We start from the raw sequence: 19,969 nt of genomic DNA, 5'->3' as shown, positions 1-19,969 counted from the left end.
AGGTAAGAATAATGCACAGTATACAAGGCAGAGTCACTGAGCAGTGCAGAGAAATCAAACTATTGACAAAGTTCTATTTCTTTAGGGTGCTGAATGTGTCAGGATTTTCTGAAAAAGAAAAAAGACAGTGTTAAACCAATTAAAGAGTGTATCAACATGCACATGCACAAGGGAGCTGAATTAAGATTCCACTGTCAATGTTAATTCTCATATTGCCTAAATTTGGATTGCTTTGCAACCTTAAGTTATTCTCCTAACCACATTTACTGGTGTGCAGTTTAAATAGAACAAGCAGAAGAAAAACATACAGCTCTCTCTATTTGCCTGTATTTCCTCACTTTTCTTAAATTAGAGCGGACAACAGTGTTCTGAGAAAAAAAAAAAAAAAAAAAAAAAGAGGCATTTAATAAAAGGCTTTAAAACAGCCCAAGTGCTATTTTTGTCACCATCTGCTGAACTATATTTTGTGCTAGTAGCCGTTTTGCAAGCACAGGTATGTCTTCCTTCTTGGAAAATGGTTTCTCTGTTAAGGGAAAGACGATCCTTAGCTTGTGTGACTGGTTTGAGGTTTTTTCCCCCTTTTTTTTTTTTTCCCAGTCTCATTTCCAGGAGCTTCATTCCTTTTATTTAATCTTTCTAACTCTGGACTCACTGTTCCTTTCAAGAGTGCTCATAAAATTAAATGGTTGGGAAAAAGAAAAAAAAAAAAAAAGAAAAACAACCAAAACACGACCAACAAAAATCCCAGCCAAGATAAAATCCAGAATATCTTTCAGCAGACAAACACAATAAACTTCCTGTTTATAAATTTAGCCATTCATTTTTAACTAGTGGCAAAGCAGAATCTCAGCAGGACATTTAGACAGTAGTATATCCAGATGGATTCTCAGTGTGAAGGAAGTCTGAAATACACTCACTGACACAATAAAAACAGGGTTTTCAGGCTTGCAAAGCAGTGGCATAGGGGCTGTGAGTAAATTTATTTCACAGGAAGCCTGTATCTTGAGCTAATGGGAAAATGTAGATCTTTTGCCTTGCTCTGTATGCGGTAGGTCATAGATATGATAGGATTATAAAGGAAATGGATCTATGTGCCACAGCCCCTGACAGCACTGTGCTACATTTCTTGGCCCGTGCCCTAATTCAGAGTCACAAGCAATCCCTTCTATCAGCCAGTCAATGCTTTAAGTGGCTCACAGCTTGACTGTGTCGCATAACCCCCCAGGGGCAAAGCAAACTTGTCAATAATTCCTAAGCACCTTAAACAAAATATGTAAATGCCGTAATTCCTACAGAGAAGAGAGATGGGGGAAGGGAAAGTGTTTCAGAAGAGAAGAAATGTTGCTAAGGGATTTTGGGGAAGGAGGAAGAAGTAGTTTGAAGAAGCCAGATTGCTACCAGCTGAAATACTAATAGAGATAATAATAATGCACAGAAACATAAAGGTGACTTAAGTCAAAAGCAAAATGTGTTAGGTCATTCTGGTGTCTGGTACCCAATTATTTACATGGTAGGAAAAAGAGAGAACAGTCAGGATTTTGTAGAATGGGGTCATCCGCACGTATTAATTTAAAGAATATGGCAGAGACTGGAATGTGCTACTGTGCCATGTCCTGTCCCCTTATGAGGAAGATCCCTGCTCCTTCTGGGGAAGGCTAGTCTCCTCTCAGAAGACAAGTATTACCTCCTATATCATTGGGGAGGATGGAGTGAGAAGATGCGGACGGATGGTGGACCTGGGCTCCAGAGTAATGAGCAATGGAAACTGGAGGTGGTTCAACGTGTGCTGCACATACCAGGCATACATCAGGCAGAGCCTGTGTTATGCTCATCACTGCACCTGCGCAAACTGCAGTAGGATTTTGGCTAGGGAAGGGTTGTGGGGTGCAAGTGGAGTGTGTATACTCAAATATCTGGCAGGGACCTGCAGGGATCCTTGCCTGTTCGTGTATTTTTATGAAGCAGCCCCACTTGGACGACAGCTGGGTGTCATGTGTGTCCCCAGCAGTATGTTGGGAAACCTGATTTCTGAGAAGGAAGCAGAGGTGGAAAGAGGGCAGCTAGTTCCCACAGTGAAGCCAGAACTTTTCCCCTGTTGTAGCTGATGAAGATGAACAACAGCTGCTGGTTTTTTTCCATGGAAAGAGGTCTCTTTGCTGAGAAGGGGCAAGGAAACCTTGGGTTTAACTGGAGACATAGCCAACAGGCGTGAGCAGGCAGCCAACTGTCTAAAGAGTAAAAGAGAAGAAGGTGAGAAAGGCAGAGGGAAACTGTTTGAAGGAAATGGGAAAGTTGGCTGGAGAAGGGGGAGCTGAGGAGAAGGGGTAGGTTGAGACACTGATGGTCATGGGAGGTGGAGGCAGAAGGGAAGATGCAGCTGTATGTGCACAGACAGTGTTGAATGCAGTCTTCCTTCCATGCGCCGTACCACACCACGTGAAGGCCAGGCTTTTGTTGTGTTGAGCCTTGTAGTCAGAGTTTCCACTGGCCTTGCGGCTGAGAAAGGCTCAGACTGCCCAAGAACTGCCTGAGCATATCTGAGCACGTCATGGCATATTCTCCACGTTGGTGCTAGGCCAATATCCCTTTAGTCAGCTGAAGAAGTCATCACTGGACATCTGACAAGAAATAACAATGTCGCTGAAGTCCCAATGGGCACCACCTCTTAAGGATAACCACTGTTAGTAGTAATGTACATCGGGACTTTTTGCACTATGTGTATTGACCTAAAAATCTCTTCAAAACTACTTAACAATAAGAAAAGAAGACATTCCATTTTGATGATGAGCTTCATGATGAAGTTAATCAACCATCAGTGTTGTTAAGAGATAGGAAAGAGCATACTTGTCCCAGGAGAAACTCACTAGATTGCCACTTCTTGGTACAGTTGTACTGGGTTTGCATGGCAAGGTTTTGGCAGCCGCAGGGCTACAGGGACAGCTTCTGTGAGAAGCTGCTAGAAGCTTCCCCTATGTGTTACAGAGCCAATGCCAGCCGGCTCCAAGACGGACCCGCCGCTGGCCAAGACAAGCCCATCAGCGATGGTGGTAGCGCCTCTGGGATGACGGATTTAAGGGGAAAAAAAAGTTGCTGGGGCACAGAAACTGCAGCCAGAGAGAGAAGTGAGAACATGTGAGAGAAACAGCCCTGCAGACCCCCAGGTCAGTGCAGAAGGAGGGGGAGGAGATGCTCCAGGCGCCGGAGCAGAGATTCCCCTGCAGCCCGTGGGGAAGACCACGGTGAGGCAGGCTGTCCCCCTGCAGCCCAGGGAGGTCCACGGGGGAGCAGATCTCCACCTGCAGCCCGGGGAGAGAGGACCCCACGCCGGAGCAGGGGGATGCCCGAAGGAGGCTGTGACCCCGTGGGAAGCCCGCGCTGGAGCAGGCTCCTGGCAGGACCTGTGGCCCCGTGGAGAGAGGAGCCCACGCTGGAGCAGGTTTGCTGGCAGGACTTGTGACCCCGCGGGGGACCCACGCTGGAGCAGGAGAAGAGTGTGATGAGTCCTGTCCCTGAAGAGGATGAAGGGGCAGAGACAACGTGTGATGAACTGACACCAATCCCCATTCCCAATCCCCCTGTGCTGCTGGGGGGGTTAGGTTGAGAATTTGGGAGTGAAGCTGTGCCCAGGAAGAAGCGAGGGGTGGGAGGAAGGTGTTTTAAGATTTGGTTTTATTTCTCATTGCCCTACTCTGGTTTGATTGGCAATAAATTAATTTTCCCCAAGTTGAATCTGGTTTGCCCATGACGGTAACTGGTGAGTGATCTCTCCCTGTCCTTATCTCGACCCATGAGGCTTTCATTATGTTTTCTCTCCCCTCTCCATTTGAGGAGGGGGAGTAATAGAGCAACTTTTGTGGGCACCTGGTGTCCAGCCAGGGTCAACCCACCACAACAGTGCCTAATTTTCCATGGTGATCCATGAGGCCCATGAGTATGACAGAGTGACACCCCTTACACTTTTCATAGCTGTGGATCTCCCCTAGGAACTACCAGATGGGGGACATGTACCTCTGAAAGCCCCGTGCTGTTGAGTTGTTGCTTTGGAGTATGTCAGTGTCACCTACAATAGGCAGGTAGGGATGAGCCAGACAGTGTGGGGCTTTGTAGATCTCTGCATCAGCCCCTATAAACTTTTTGCCTTTGTATCTCCAAAGATGGAGACCACCACGGCCATAGTGTTTTGAAGACACATCTACACCCCTGTGGCTACCCAAAAATGGGAGAGTAGCCCTCCTGTTCCATCGAACTGGTGTTTTGTGCCCTGGGGTTGGCAGACTCCCAGGAGAGCATATCATCTCTAGGTGTTGCTGATGTGTGCCCCAAACCACTGAGATATGCCAGGCTTGGTCCTGTGGTGATGACCACAACCGTTAGCTCAGGACAACTGCCGCAGAGTGGGATTATGCCCAGTCAGAAGCAAAGGAAGGAGCTGCAGAGCTGCTGGAAATCAGGTGGCAGGGAGAAATTTGCTAGAAAAAACTCATTGATCCATGGCCCTATTCCCTGTCCATTTCTGTAAGGTCCCCAGGAAAGGAGGAAAGATCACAGGCCTCATGAATTATTCAAGTAGGCTGGGCCCAATCCATAGATCACTCGCTTGCTGTACATGCACACTTGCAATTTTTCTAAAGCATCGCTTTAGGCTTTAATCAGCAAATAACTTGAGCGTGTCTCAAAACAGCTGCTTCTAGCAAGTTAGGGAACCCTGCAAAGTGTTTTCCTGGAACAGTATCTTGCCATCAAACGTAAAATTGGAAAGTTCCCATGTGTACAATCTTGAGGCTCGTGCTAAAATTCCATGTAAGAAAAAGATACGCATCTGTTTATTTGTGGTGGTAAGCCTGTTAATTAATCACATTCATGAATTTGTAAAACCAAATTCCTCTGCTCATCAAAGCTTTCTACGAACTCAACCTGGTGTGATGTGGGAACTCAATTTGAAAGGAATCTATCTTTTAACTAGCTATAACTATTATTTCACTAACAGATAATACACAAAGGCAAAATTTTCCTATTTCAGAAACTTTTAATGCTGCTTTAACATCTTTGTGTCAGAGGCAGAAAATAAATAAATAAATACATTTCATATTAAGACTCCTTCTTTGGATCCAGGTCAAAGTCATTGAGGGCTGTTGATTGTTTTCTCAAAGCTGTCCCCTGGCAGAACTTATATTGCCTGATTGCTGTGTCTAACTAGGGATATATCTACAATCAAGTGTAGCGCAAGGTGCACAATTTAGCCTCAAGTGAGTAATTTGCCCAGTAACACCCAAACACGGCTTAGCACAGGGCTTCACTGAGATGTTTGGATTGCCCTGCATCGTACCACTGTGTGTACCCATAACTCCCAGGATCCGACTGTCTGAAAAACACATGCTCAGTACGGGACTGCATCTTCACAACACCCTCTGGATGTAGCACACGCTATCCCAAAAGGGAATGGAGGCGCAGTTGTTGTCCCTACAAAAATAGAGATGGTTCTGGCAGAGTGATACACTGAAATAAGGTCTCCAGAATCCTGCTTCGGGATGACTGGGTAAGTTCTCCTGTGGCTAAAATGAGACCCCGTTGTGCTAGGAGAGCCAGCTGAGGAAGCGCACTGGCAGAAAGTGGGACTGAAACCCTTGTGCCTTTGCCTACAGCTTGGTTGGCTGGTCAGGTTTCTTTTCCTGCTTCTCAGTAGCCATAAATCAGGTGTAAATGCAAGTAGTAGCAGTGCTAGGAACCGTTATCAGACATTGCACAGCAGCAGGCATGGAAAAAGAGTGAAACATCCGTTCCAAGGATGCTTCTCAAAGCCAAGGCATGAATGACCAGGTCACCTCCTTGCTTCTAAGTGGCCTGCTGCAAAGCACACAATACGTCTCAGCCAAATTCCACTTGGTGCCTGTGGTGACCAATTTCATACATAGTGGGTTTTATATCCTACCCAACCAAAAAGTTACTTTCATACTCACTTTGAGCCATGACTGCTGTGTACAAGGCAATGCAGAATCAGATCCTTTATTCCACTAGTCTTTTCTGGCAATCAGCCTGCAAGGCTGTGAAAAAAAAATAGTATTCCAGACCTCTTTGTCAAATTGTGCTATGATTTAAAAGACATGGGACTGATTTCCTATTCATTCCAGTTTACCCTGATGTTACTGCAATGTCTCATGTACATTTTAATCCAAATTACAGTAGGGTAAACCTGAGGGAAACTGGACTCTTTCATTTTGCTCCCTGCTTAACTTTGAAGTCCTTAATGAAACAGTTTAACATGCACATCTTAGTGAATGTCCTTGGCTTCCAAGGAAAAAACTCTTATAAAATTATCCAAGTAGCTCAAATGTAATGGGTAGATCACAAAAGCAAGCAGATGTTAAATAACTTAACATAAAATATTAAAAAGCAGAAACAGATTTTTTTTTGTTGTTTATTTCACTTTACTTTGGCTTAATTCCTTACCAGAACCATGGCTGCTGAAACAATAGTGGCCCCATGTGAGTTGTTGGATTGCAGCTCCTGACTGCAGTGCCTCTTTCCTTGCTTTACCCGAGCACTGATGGTACACTGATGGGAGCTGGGCTGGGGGCAAGTCCAAAGGTGGGGGGAAGAATTCAGGGAGAAGTGGATGATGGCTTTCTCCCTGCTGAAGAGTTAGAGGTGAGAAATTCACAGTGTCCCAACCGGAGCTGTGATGGAAAGGGCGGTATTGGGGTTTTATGGACACCCTCTCCATACTACACTCAAACAGCGAGAAGCAGCTGCTGGCTGTCCCCCATAGCAAAGAATGAGCAATGAAGCCACATGTAATATCAGCGGTTCCCCATGCAGCACAGCTTAAACTCACCCTCTCTGAAGTCAATGCATCCACCCTCACTGACTGTTACAACTCACTCACCTCATGGTGTTTAATTCTCTCTTTAGGACCACGACCTCCTGTTAACACTCCAGGTGATGTAAACCTTTGGTTTTCAGACATATATAACACAAAGTGTAGCTGTCTTTTTTCCTTTTGCATCCGGCTTTGCTGCACTCTGGAGTGATCTTTCCCCAGTAACTATTTTTCTTCCGTCTTCCCATATGGGAGTGTTAGAATATAGAGAGATAACACAAAGAATATAGATAATACAGATAGCATGTATAGAATATCTACGTTTACTGATATGCATCTCTATATAAACACATATATTTGTATATTTTGTATCTATCTGTATACGTATATACACAAATACGTTCTTTTTCTAGGAGATGTAGAGCAGAAGCAAATTTATCAAGCCAGCTGGAAGAGCGAAGGCAGGAGGACGGTGACACAACACCCTGAACTGCTCTCAGTCCCCCCTGCCCGCTCCCGGCTTTTCGAGGATGCGACAAGTCGCAGTGCCAGGGCGCAGCCTCCTCGGAGGGGCCCGTGTCCGTCCGTCCGTCCGTCCGTCCGCCCCATCCCTCCCGCGGGCCCCGTCCAATCAGGGCGCTGGGGGAGGGATGCTCGGGGCAGGGATGCGGGGTTGCCAGGCGACAGCAGCGTCCCCGTGTCCCGTCGTCCCCGTCCCCCCCCCCCCGTACTTCGTGTCCTCCCCCCCGGGACCGGGCTGCGCTCCTGCCCGCGCTGCCGGCGCAGTTAAACAGCCGCGGGCAGCTCCGCGCCGCGCAGCCCCGCAGCGTGGGGAAAGCGGCTCTCCTCCGTCCTCAGCCCCGCTCCCGGCCGTGCCGAGAGCAATAGGCAGCTTCAAAGTTAGAACTAGAAAGGCGGTAAATGAATAAATGGTAGGAATAAAGCCTCAGCCGGTCCCTCCGCGCAGCGCCGGCTGCAGAGCTATCGCACGCCCCGAGAGCCGGGGGAGGCGGTCTGCAAATGCCAGCCGGCTCTCCCTCCTTGCCTTTGCAACTCTAGGTCGCCTCCTAATTTAAAGCTTTGCACCAATCCCCTTTGCCCGGAAAGGAGAAGAAATCTAGAAAGATGCCAGGCTGCGAAAAGGGACCCCAATTACCAGCGCCGGTCCCAGGCGCTGCCTGGTCGAGGCGAGCCAAAGTTGCTCGGAGGAACGGGAAGGGGGTGCTCCAGAGGAGAGGGGAAGGGAAGGGGAGCATTGCCTGGTGATCACAGCCTCTGCCTCCCGTTGCCCCCTTCTAGTCCTCCTCCCTGCCAGCCTTACCTCCGACCGCTTAGGAGGCCTCGATGAGTTTCCATCGGGATCCCATCCAAGGTGGGGGGGAGAAAGCGTGACTGTTCCCAGAGGAGGCAGCTCACACAAGTTTGGGGGGGGGGTGAGACTCCCCGGTGGATGTTTAACGAGCACATCGGGATGCCCGGGAGCAGCTGGAGACCCTCGCCGGGACCTACATCCATCGCACGGTAAGGAGCTGGGCACCGGCATCCCGCGTCCCGGTCCCTGCATCCCACATCCCGCTCCCTGCATCCTGCGTCTGGGATCCGTGCATCCAGGTCCTCGCATCCCTGCATCCCTCATCCCAGCCCTCCTCTCATCCCAGTCCTCACATCCCACACCCTGCAGCTTCCATCCCTGCATCCTGGGTCCCTGCAACCCGCACACACCCCCCCCCCCCCCCCGGCCCTGCCCTCCCGACGAGCTGCAGCCGCTGCCCGGGGAATTGCGGGTCATGCAGCCGCAGAAAAAGTTTGGAATGGTGGTTTGCAAAGAGGTTTGCTGACGGGAGTCGGGGGCCAGGAGAAGCGGGGGGGGGGCAAGGGCTTTCACACCTGCAGAGGGCAGGTAGGGTGCAGGGGGATCCCCGTAGTCCGCAGCTGGGCGGGGGGTGGGCAGAAAGGGGCTGGCTCGCCCGGGGTAAAGCAGCTGTGTCCAGATGTTGCCCAGAGGTTCCTGCTCCCGCAGAGGCAGGCTTTGGGGGTGAAGGGAGGAGATCTTAAGCTTGCCGTCCTATACGCTTCCTTAAGCTGGGGTGGAAAGTGCCAAGCCAGCAGCTGGGAGAGCTGTGCTGGGTACCCAGCTCATCTCCCTGGATCTGCTGCTGGGAGAGAGGGGGAGACAGGTGGGGAACCTTAAAGAAACTGGAAGTGCCTTGCTCCTCCTGAGGTATCTCCCCGGCAGGGACCTGGCTTACTCCAGGATCCTAAAATTGGAAGGCTTCAAAAAGAAAGGAGAAATTAGCAGGGATGATAGAGCCAATGTAAACTCTCCCTCATATATGCCTGTATATCTATCTGTCCATGTGAGTATGCATCCAGCTGTATAGGTATATGTGTGTGCTTCTAGAGTCGTTTGTGCCTACGTATGTGCCTTGCCTATGTTCCTATGTCTCTGGGTGTGTATGTCTACATATCTATGCTTGTGTTTGCTTGGATGCATATAGATGTATTATATGTATAGATTCATAGGAATGTGGTTTTATTCCTAGACAGTGTTAATCTAACTCTGTGTAGAGCTAGAGGTCTGTGGGTACATATCTTTCATCTGTGTGTGTGTGAGGCACACATATCTGCTGAGATACACATGTGGGTGTGAGAAAGTGTATCCCAATGCCAGTGTGTAGGTAGGATTTGGGGGGGTGTTGGATTTTGGGGGCTTTTCCTCCTCAGGTTATCGTAGTATTTCCATGGATCATTTTATGCATACATCCCTGTATTTCAGCAATCTTGACAAAAACCAAGAAATTCTTGAAAAACTAGGCATCTTACCGATACTGCATTGAACCGAACTAAGGATTTGCTGGTAGTTTGTGAGTTCTTTGGCTTTTTCTTGGTTTATGCCACCTGCGAAAGATGATTTTAGTTCATTTTTTAAATAATTAATTCAGCTTTAAAAAATCTCCACCAGAAGACTGTGAAAGAGAACAGCCTGGGACACAGACTGATACCTATTTCAGCTTGCATAAGTGTATGTTTCACATTGATTAAATATGCATGAAAACAATTTGAAAAGCACACAACCCACCTGATCAAATACATATGTTAGGAAAATTACTTTTTTAATTTTCTTCAAATACACCTAAATCATTACGACTTCTGCTGTTGTTTATGTTGATAAACGCAAGTATTTCAAGAAAACGTAAGTTCCCCAGTTATATTGGGGAAAATTGCACATTAAGCTACTTCTATTCGCTATTAGAGTAATAGAAAAATTGTACATTTGTAATGTTTACTCTTTGAGGGAAATCAGTAACAATGCATGCAAATCCTTCTTAAAAAAATTATTACTTGAAGAGCAATGCAAGCTAATTTGTCCTCCACTAGAATATTTCATACTTTAATTTCTGTGGCTTTTTTGCTTGTTGCTCTTTTTGAAGAATGATGCCTTCCACTGCCACTCTCAATACATATAAAACATAAAACACACTTCAAAATGGAAAATCCACCAATTGCTTTACTGTTCTGTAACTTAAAAACAAGCAAAATGGAATTGGTATCAAGTACATGAAAACAAGACTTTCGTCCCAGAGCCAAGATGCTTTTCCAATCGCTGTTGATGTTTGTCTGTGTTACTTATGCTGATGACCTACTTATAAGGTTCTACAAATAAAGTTTTTAGGCAAATGTTGACACCTTGTCTAGGAGTAAAATTCTAATTTTATCATTGAAACAGTGAATCTAAAGCAAGATGCAGGAGTAAAGTATCTTTGTGGATTCACTTAATGTTTTTACACTTAATTAAATTGTGACAAAGCAAAGTACTAAATCAGGCTGGAAAGCCAAAAGAAAAGAAATACATTACAAATAGTGGCATCATTCAGTTCAGTGGTCTGTGTTACATAAGTGGAGCTGAATTTGGAAATGAAGAAAGTAGCATTTAAAGAAAGAGCTATTTGGACGTTTTGTGCAAACACAACTCTCCCATGGACGTGTCCTACAGAACGTAAATCATTCTGAAGGTCACAGAGTCCCATATAGAATACTATAAGACCTGAATGACCTGATTCTAGTGTCACTTATGTTGGGGTCAAATTGCAATTTTACTTTGAAACCTGGTGGGCTAAATTCTCTATTTGTCTACAAGAATTCGGTAGGGTCTCATGAAGTGTGTACCCACCAAGAGTCTGGTTTAGCAGTGTGATTTGAGAATCCACCCTAAAGCTTTTACGGGGTACAAGATCCTGTCTATGAGGCTGTTGAACTTACCAACAGCATCCTGCAGAAGGGACTTCACTGTCTGTTCAGTTTTTGAAAGCTGTTTCCAAAGCCCTATAGAATATTTATCAGGATTTTTGCACCTTGTTTCTTCCAACTTGTTGTACTATAGTTATCGATCAGTTAGTATGAATTTTTCTGGCTGATAAAATGCTAGGAATACTATCACTCTCAGGATGCCACAGAACAACACAGAGTTGCTTGGCACACTTCAGGATCAGACAGCATTACAGTTTGTGTGTGAATATGTATAACTACATTAAGCTACATAAGCTCTTGTGAAGAAGATCATGTAATATTGACTGGTTTTTTTTCTGCTTGTTGACATAAAACTGACAGCTGGTTTAAAGCTTAATCAAGAACTTAGTCCAGGTCAGAGAGTTAAAAGGAAGATTGTCTTCTTGCTCTCTACTAGTGTGGAGAATAAGGTTGTGCTTTACTCCCTGGGTGGGTTGCATTTGCAATTGAGGGGTATCCACAGCCAAAGAGAAGGGGTGACCAGAAGGATGATTAGCCACCCTGCCCCTGCACCCGGCGCTGAATGTCCAGAGCACAGCGGTGGTGGACCTCATCTCCAAAGGTGACAGGGAAGGAGCGTAGTCTCTGGCTGGTGCCATCTTCCTAAATCTCTGCCTGTGACTGTTCCTGGCTATGAACTTAGTAAGGTCAACTTTCACTGTGATAATCTGAAGTCACAGAAAAATCTGGGACACATTTCAACTTCTGAAAATACAGATTGGCTTGAAAATCATGAGTTTGTTTTAGTAGCAGGAGTAAAATGACAAAAAAAATAGGAATTTCTCCTGGGCACAATGAAGTCTGGGAACAGCCTCAGTGCAATTGTCAGATATTTCCATTGAGACAAAAAGTTCATTGTCAGAAGTGTTTTAACTATTACAGATTAGTGCAATTGGTTCTGTTTTCAGGTAAGCCTAGAATCTAGTGTGTGACCTAAATGAATTTGATGTCTTACCTATTGTCTTATGAGGGTTTTGGACATTTTATTTCAGGGATGTTCTGTTTTTCAAAAATACTGCAAGGAATATACTGACTTGTTTCTAGCTGTCTTTCCAAAGCAATGCAGCAAATTTTCATAGGGGGTAAATCACTATGAACCTATTAAAGTCAAAAAGAAGAGAATTTACTAGAGCTATAGCAAATTACACAAAAAAGGCTGTAGAACTATATTGCTTTTATCTCATGTTGCCCTCTCAAATATAAAATGATGTAGTTGGAACTATTATCATGCTATTGTTCATAGCTATGCTGAGATTATGGGAGCGTTTGTGTACTTAGCAATTGTACTGATTATATAGGAACATATGGGCTACTCATGTAAATCAATAGGTTGTCTCAAAAACCTAAGCAGCAGTGCAGAAGCTTTTCCAGACCTTCTAAGACCCAACTTAACCGCATGTAAAGGCATAGTCTTAACCCCAGTTACTGAGGCAGCCTTCCTTCAGAGCGCTTTAAAGTCTGGCAAGCGGTTTGACCTTGATAGTACTGATGACCTTGACCTTGAAAGTCCCTTTCCCAGCACATCCAAAGGGATACAGGATGATGATCAAGTATATAAACTATATCAAATATGCCTCAAGCAAGGTGTATAGAGGGAATTGGTGATGAACATTTCATGGATGAAATGGGAACTTGGAGCACACTTTTGGTGGATGCTGAGACCTTGAAAATCTCCATTAGAAAAGGGACTAGAGAAGAAAAAAAGTTGCGAAGACAAAAAAGGGCATAATAGGCAAATTCAAGCATACTGACTAAGGAAGGGAACAGCATCAGAGATGTAGGAAAGGGTAAGCTGGGAGAGAAAATGTCACAGAGCTGATTTTTCCCATGGTAATTTGAAGTAGTAAGAAAGATAAAGAAGCTAGGTAGAGAGGCAGAATGTAAGAGAATTTTAAAGTCCATAGTGGCCAAGAAGTCTTAGCAGGTATTAGCATACAATGAGCACACACTGACAAATTAAGCATATCCTTTAGAAACGGAGGGAGAGGAAACTTGTAGTCATGCATGGGCTTCGGGTAAAATCCAGAGACAGTGCAGTAAAACCAAAGGAGGCAGAAGCAGATTGATGGGGTCTCTTAGGAAGTCAAAGGAGAGATTGTCAGATTGCAGAGGAAAACCAAGCAAGGGCACACAAAAGCTCAGTGGGTGACCACAAAGCCAGAAAATTTATAGGTCAGAACTGTATTAGGAGAATTGGTGTGTTAAAAGGAAGGTATTTGTGGGAAGAAGGATGAATATGTTAGCTTAGAGTACCCCTTAAGGAACAGGGCACCTGAGAGGGGAGGTGCTGAGAAGAAGAGGTAGAGTATGAAAGTGAGAAGAAACAGGACTGCTCTTGAGAAAATGAGGGGTGCTTGAGGAGAGGACAAAGGGAAGAAAAAATAAGGAAGAAAAATGAAAGATTTAGGACTGAGATGAAATCAGAGGAAAAGCACTGACAAAGGCTGGAAGCAAGGACTGCCAAAAAAAGGAAAGAAAAGAGGAGCAGAGGGGATGGGTGGTATGGGGAAGTCACCTCCCACTGGTACAGAGGAGGAGGCAGGGCCTGGGCTAGCCAGGAGGAAGGAGCTGAAGGGAACCAGAAAGCTGGGAAAAACTTTTGTCTAGAAGATGACATGCTGGTGGAAAACAAAGCAAAAAGAAAGTGTGCAGGATGTAGTGACTGAGTGTACCCTCAGCTGAGAAATATAGAAAGATTCATACATTAGCTTCCACACTCATGGAAAGCTCCACTAACGAGTCCACACTCAAACTGGGGACAATATTTGTGTTACCTAAATGCTGCATCTGGAGAGGTTACCATAACAGTATAACTGCATAACCTGGGGCTCTGCAAAGCCTCTCTGGTTTGTGGTGGCTGGTCCTCAAAAGCACATGTTGTTAGGCTGACTGAGATATTACCGTGCAGCCTGCGAAGGAGGATGCTGCAGGCAATTTACTGAGTCTGAGATTTGGCAGTATTGGGATTCTTCTCTGGAATTAGCCCTGCAAAGAGGCTGGCTGAGATAAGTGGCCAACAAGGGGCTGCCTGATTGTATGGCGCGACTCTGTAAACCTCTTCCAGCAAAACTAGCGTGTCAGATGCCAAATCTAGCACTCGGGAACTTTAGAGGTTTGCGACAGTCATTGAATACTATGTGGTCAAACCAACGACCATTACACCAAACTATGAAGCATAGGATGGGACACCATTTGAAAGGGGTTTGAAAACTGTACAAAATATTTTTTTATCCCTAAATTCCTAAAATTTATCCCTAAATTTATTCCTAACATTTTCATCCCTAAAAATCCCCAAATATTGTTTCATCAGTGGTGTGGCTTCCTGCTCCACGGACAGGTAACAGCAGGGCTGTGATGGTGCAGGAGCTGTCAGGCAACCCCAGTCCTCTGCTATGGGACTAAAGGGGTCCTAAGGGCCAGCTACACTCCTCCTCCCTGGTGAGGAATGGAGCCCTATAGAAAGCTGCTGTGTTCTCCGAAGGCTGCTAGACCACTCTTGACCTTGTTCACCTTGACTATCTTATGTAGAGTATGCATTGCAGTTCTTGTCCATTTTAATGTACAGCTCACAGCATCAGGATGGTTGTCTTTTTGATATAATGTAGCTGTGATTAAGGCCCCTTAGATCCCATACCGGCTCCAGCTTGTATGTGCCATCCCTTCCTGATGGGAGACTTGCAGCTGTGCTTGAGTGTACATTTCTACATGGATGTTTTATAGGAGGTCTTTGGCTGAGCTGGTACTTACTGCCTAGCAATTTCAGTATTATTTTATAATTTTTATATATTCATATTGTTATTAATTTCATTCACAGTGGTTGCATCATTGAGTGAAGAAATTATTAGGAAAGCATGACAAGACATCATTCTGCTAGCGTTTGAAAATATTACATTACATTTGTGATACTTAGCAGAAATTGACTGCCCTGCTGTTAGAATCACATAGCCAGAGATCTGATAAAAATCAAGAGGTACATTTTGGGAATGTTTCCAGAACTCATAGAATGATTTATTTATTTCTTCCCTCACTTCTGTATATTTTTGTAAGAAGAGAAAACAGATAAACAGACAAAAGGATGGAAGCAAAGAAAAAGATAAAGATACTGTGCAGTAAGACATGGAGAGTTTTGTTCTGAGGTGTTAGAACAGTTTGTTTCCTTGAATCAGCTTACATGGATAAGAAATGTCAAAAATTATCTTTATCTGCAAGAACACTGAAAATTTGATATTTTATGAAAAAATATAATTGGTTTTGCCATGATGAGGGAGTTTTGAAAAAACTCATTCTAATTTTCAGTGGGATTATGCATTTATCTGAGTGTTGAGTGTCACCAGTTGAGAATACGGCCATAGACTTTTTGGCTTTTTATCATAGATTTTTAATGGCATTTTTACTAATGTTCAGTCAGTCAGAAAGACATCTTCACTGTATGTCAACTGACACCTAATTTGGTTCCATTGCAAAAGGTTCCAGATGTTTCAGTATACAACAGATGAAAGATCTTGATTTTACCTTATAACAGAGGTATTTTACCAGTATTTAACTCTGCCTTGTAAAAAGCAGGGGGGGAAAACCACCCACATGGGACATCAATGTAGTAATATTGGATTAAACTTTAGCAAAATTGTGTGAAAAGGATACCTTATGATGCTGGTCTGTACAGCACATTATTTGCGTAGAGAGTAATAAGGGTCTGCTTTTCCTCATTATGAAATCCTTGTCCACAAAATGCTACCACAGAATGACATTTTAGCAGAAAATTTACAAAGTTTATAGGAATCTTCTTATCACTTTTTTCCAAACGTTATAAGAACACACTAAAGTACACTTGTCAAACCTACCTTGCAACTGTTTTCAGTATATTCTGTTGGGCTGTCTTAATAGTGTTTGCCCACTTTCTTCCTTGCAACCTTCAGGGGTTTAGAAGACCCCCAACAATAACAGACAGCGCATTTTCTTAAAAAGGTGCAAGCCCATCCCACATGGGACTGATGCACTACATTGAGTTATCAGGCCAGTCTTTGCTCTCAAAAGTTGAGAAAAGGGTAGCAATTGTCTGTGTGGGAATGGTAGATCAACACTGAAGTCTGCTTCAGCCAAATATTCTTAAACCATCCAGCACATGCTTCTTTATCTTACCATTTTTACAAGATACGTTTACCTTGAAAAAGAGCACTTTCTTCATAACCAAGAAATAAGCTGTCTGCCTCAGGGTCTTGAAAGCAGAACAAAAACGACTGCTGTTCTAGCAAAAGCAACATGCAGTCCATGCCCTTTTTAATCCATTCACTTGTCAATGTGGCTGTCAATAAGGATGTATTTACATATGGCTAATCCCACAGTCGATTCATTAAGATGATTTTATGAGTGAAAAGGGAAGATGACCTAATGGGGTAGCTCCAGGAATACAAATAAAGGGAGATAACTTTCAGAGAATAATAATTTTGCTTTCTAAAGTGGACTTTAAATGTCCAAGAAGAGAATAGCTCTGCTTAAAACAACCTTTTCTTCTTCACTCAGAAGTGATCTCCAATTAATTGTGCAGTTTCGCTGAACTTTGCTTTCCTTGGTATCCTAGGAGAAAAGCTCTGACAGACTGGGAATTTTAACTTGTTTGTAATGTAAACTCAGTATACTGGTGGTGCTTTTTAACACTCCAGAAACTGTTTGGGAGGAAAAAGAAATAAATAAAAAAGCTTTGATCCTCTAAGCAAACAAAGAGGAGAGAAGGAGGTTAAAAGAACCATCACTTGTGAAAGGCAGAGAAAGAAAATGTGGGAAAGGTGTCTATTTTAACAGTTTCAGAGACCATTTGAAAGACTATTGGAAATATCAGGCACTTCAACAACATTAGAGTCCTCTGATGAATAGATAAAGATTGATTTCTTTTTATTGTTTCATTGATATTTTTGAGATTTCTAAGGACTATAAATTTCTCAATGATATCAGTCGATCTTACCAAGATTTTTCCCAGAAGCAGATATCCAGGACAAAGCTTAGAGGTTAATGCTAATACCTCGAGTATCAAAACATATTCCTGGTGGCATTATTTAGTATGAAGAAAGGAAGAAGAACCTAGTCTGGAAGTAACGCCAGCTCCTGGGAGCTGGAAGATGACTTGAAGCCCAGGTTTCTTGGCCAAAGGGTGAAATGTAAATTGAAGCATCCAGTTGTAGCAGCAGGGACTGGTGTGACCCAGCAATGCTCTGTTGTCTGCTTATCTGTGGGAGATGTTCCCACTCACTAAAATGTCACTGATCTAGGTATTTTGGCCAGTAGGTAAGACGGTAGAGTCAAGTCTCCACATTCTCCTTTCAGTCTGCCTGTCTATTCCACATTCACCAGTTTTAAGGAAGGAAGTAGACAAATAGCTCCATTTAGACCTAGATACCTTAAATCAATGTCCAGGGAGCAGCTGCAGAGACTAATAGGGTTTCTTAGTCCCTGTGATTTCCTGGCGAGGGCACAAGGTCCCAATTAGAACTTATCCTGAAAGGGTGCAGTATCCATTAGGGTAGAAGTGGATAGAAAGAGGCCTTTTTTATGTAAGCTTCTTCATTTTCAAAGATTGTACACAATGTTCTATTTTCCTGAGCGCAGCATTTATAGTTCCACGGATAATGACACCAGTAAGGACTTAATCTGATCCATCTCCCCCTGCAAAGATACCATAAACTATCTCTAAGTCTTTATTAACTAATATTTGTTGAATGATTCCCTTAAAATCTGCAACACAGAGATTTCACACTCTCCTGCAACAGTACGTGCCTGTGCTTCACTGTTCTTATGGACAAAAGGTCTCCAAAAGTTTAACTAAATCCCACTTTTTGCAACCAAGCCTATCAAGCTTGTCCTCACTGCTATGGAAATCAGAAGTAATTTAGTACTTTCCTTCCCATTCCAGCCTTTTATATAGCAAAGAGATTAGATTTTGGCTTTTTGACATTCATTTATGTAATGTTCCCCTCAGTCATCTCCTCCTGACTCAATGAAATAACTGCTCTTCTTTTAGGCACGTGCTTTTTTTAGAATCTTGTTATTCTTGTTGTTTTCCTTTGGACCTTCTCCAGTCAGCCATTTGGACCCATACCCAAAAGATGAGTACAGCTAGCAAATGGCTTGACTTCACTTGACTTGAATACAACATTCCTCAAAGAAATCCTTTGTTCTATTTCTTTGTTCTATGCTCCAAGCCTCACTGCAGCCAGCATTTTGCCCAAAGAGCCCTCAGGAGCCTCACAGAATCATAGTGATGTCCTTGTCCTGTCACCTTCCAATTTGCTACATTTTTCCTTGACTGCTTCTCGTCATTTCTAGTTCGCAAACACATACAACTCCAACCAAAAATCGTCAGCCTTCACATCCACATTAACATTTCAGAAGAAAATTTCTTAGGTAGTTTGAACAACCTGTTGCTTTGTCTTTGCCAGAGGCATCTGTATGGGTGATGGCTTCTTTTGGTTCAATCATTACTAAACAGAGGGATGCTTAACTGCTGCATTGTCTAGCATGTATCATGTTTAGCATGACACGTGTCTAGCATGTTTAGTATGAAGTGACCATCATGATCCCTAACTTCAGCTAGCAGCCTGATTGTCCACAAGTCAAAGAAAAGCTCCCTGGGAGAGTTTGTAGAAGAGAAGCCTCCAGACCAACTCCAGCCATAAAATATACCAACGAATGTTGCAGAGCTGAATGATGGAAACAAATACGGGATCAGTATTTGTTTGGGTATTCCAGCTATAGGCCCATGAAAAAGCAGAAGCTGTTCATGCTTTCAGGATCATAACTGCAGAGCAATGCGTCAGAAAGTCTCAAATGAGAAGTTCGACTTTGCTGCTGGCAAACCTACACAGAGTTCATCTACATTAAGCCTGATGAATGTGGCATTAGGCAAGAATCCAGAACTTCATGCCCCCTAGACACGCTTTGTGCCGCTCTTGTTTAATTTCTCTTCTTTTATTAAGACTCAAACTTTTCCCTGGCCATCCTAAAATGTATCCCAAACTGGCTAGGACACGGGTAACGTGAGAGGGGTCCTAATGGAGCTGCCACAGGTACTTGTCCCAAAGGCTCCTTCGAGAACCTTTTGCAGGTGTTAGGTTCATGCATATTATGAGAGTAGTAGTTACTACCAAAAAAAAAAAGCCTCAGAAAGGAAGAAAAAAATAAAAAGCAGTCACTGAAGTATCTGTAGCAATTCATGGAGCACCTTAACATTGCAACAAAAAAAAGTCCCCTCTGGCCTTCAAACTAATCAACATGTTGTTTTAATATATCTTAGTAAATTAAAACACATCCAGTCCAACTCATTAGTTCCTGACCATTAACTTCCAAGCCCTGAATTCCCACTGAACAGGTAAGCAGCTGCTTTGAAGATTTAACTGGCATGACTCTACCAGAGTACACCATTATGCATGAGAGCAGTCCCTGTCCTCCACCCTCTGTGTAACTTGGTCACACTGGCACTGCTAAATAAACACTGCTTGGATGTACTGAGTGAAGGAGAAGGTTGGTCTCCATGTGAGGGAGAACTCTTTTACAGTCTGGGATAGAAAGACACAGGGGGGCACATTCAGGCAACCAGTGGGATGCAGCTTGATGCTTTTTCCCTCCACTGGTAAACGTGCATTCAGCATTTAGCAATCCCGAGTACTCATCAGGTATGTTGTCTCTTGAACCTAGATCATGTTAAGTAAGATAAGTACCAAAGATACACTGTCTGATCATGGTCAGCAGAGGCTAGCATTGCAATGCCACCTATCGGATGGTCAACAGTGTGTTCCCAAGGCCTTAAAAAACAGCTTCCATGTAAAGAGTTATCTATATTTAATCAACAGGAGTCATCTCAGTCCTATTTTAGAG

The 19,969-nt window shown here is 43.9% G+C and overlaps 1 protein-coding gene and 1 long non-coding RNA gene across 6 annotated transcripts in view; one reads left to right on the top strand and one right to left on the bottom strand.

Moving 5' to 3' along the window:
• Positions 1 to 4,893: 4,893 nt before the first annotated feature.
• LOC115341931 lies at positions 4,894 to 8,244 on the bottom strand. The gene is made up of 3 exons (XR_003923579.1): positions 8,139 to 8,244; positions 6,448 to 7,057; positions 4,894 to 6,041 (listed from the first exon to the last, which is right to left on the bottom strand). It is a non-coding gene; the product is annotated as an uncharacterized LOC115341931 (long non-coding RNA).
• GRM3 (glutamate metabotropic receptor 3) overlaps positions 8,245 to 19,969 on the top strand; it is a 107,077-nt gene continuing 95,352 nt past the window's right edge. For 2 of the 5 annotated variants that reach the window (XM_030015560.1, XM_030015559.1), the window contains exon 1: positions 8,246 to 8,338. The gene's annotated coding sequence lies outside the window, so the exon portion shown is untranslated. Of the gene's footprint in view, positions 8,339 to 8,832; positions 9,175 to 19,969 lie in introns of those variants that run through there. The other 3 variants (XM_030015563.2, XM_030015561.2, XM_030015562.1) reach the window with 2 other exon arrangements.

The sequence above is a fragment of the Aquila chrysaetos genome, chromosome 5, assembly GCF_900496995.4.
Source record: "Aquila chrysaetos chrysaetos chromosome 5, bAquChr1.4, whole genome shotgun sequence".
Classification (NCBI taxonomy): domain Eukaryota; kingdom Metazoa; phylum Chordata; class Aves; order Accipitriformes; family Accipitridae; genus Aquila; species Aquila chrysaetos.
Note: the sequence above shows the minus strand (reverse complement) of the source record. Positions and strands in the feature narration are given on the sequence as shown.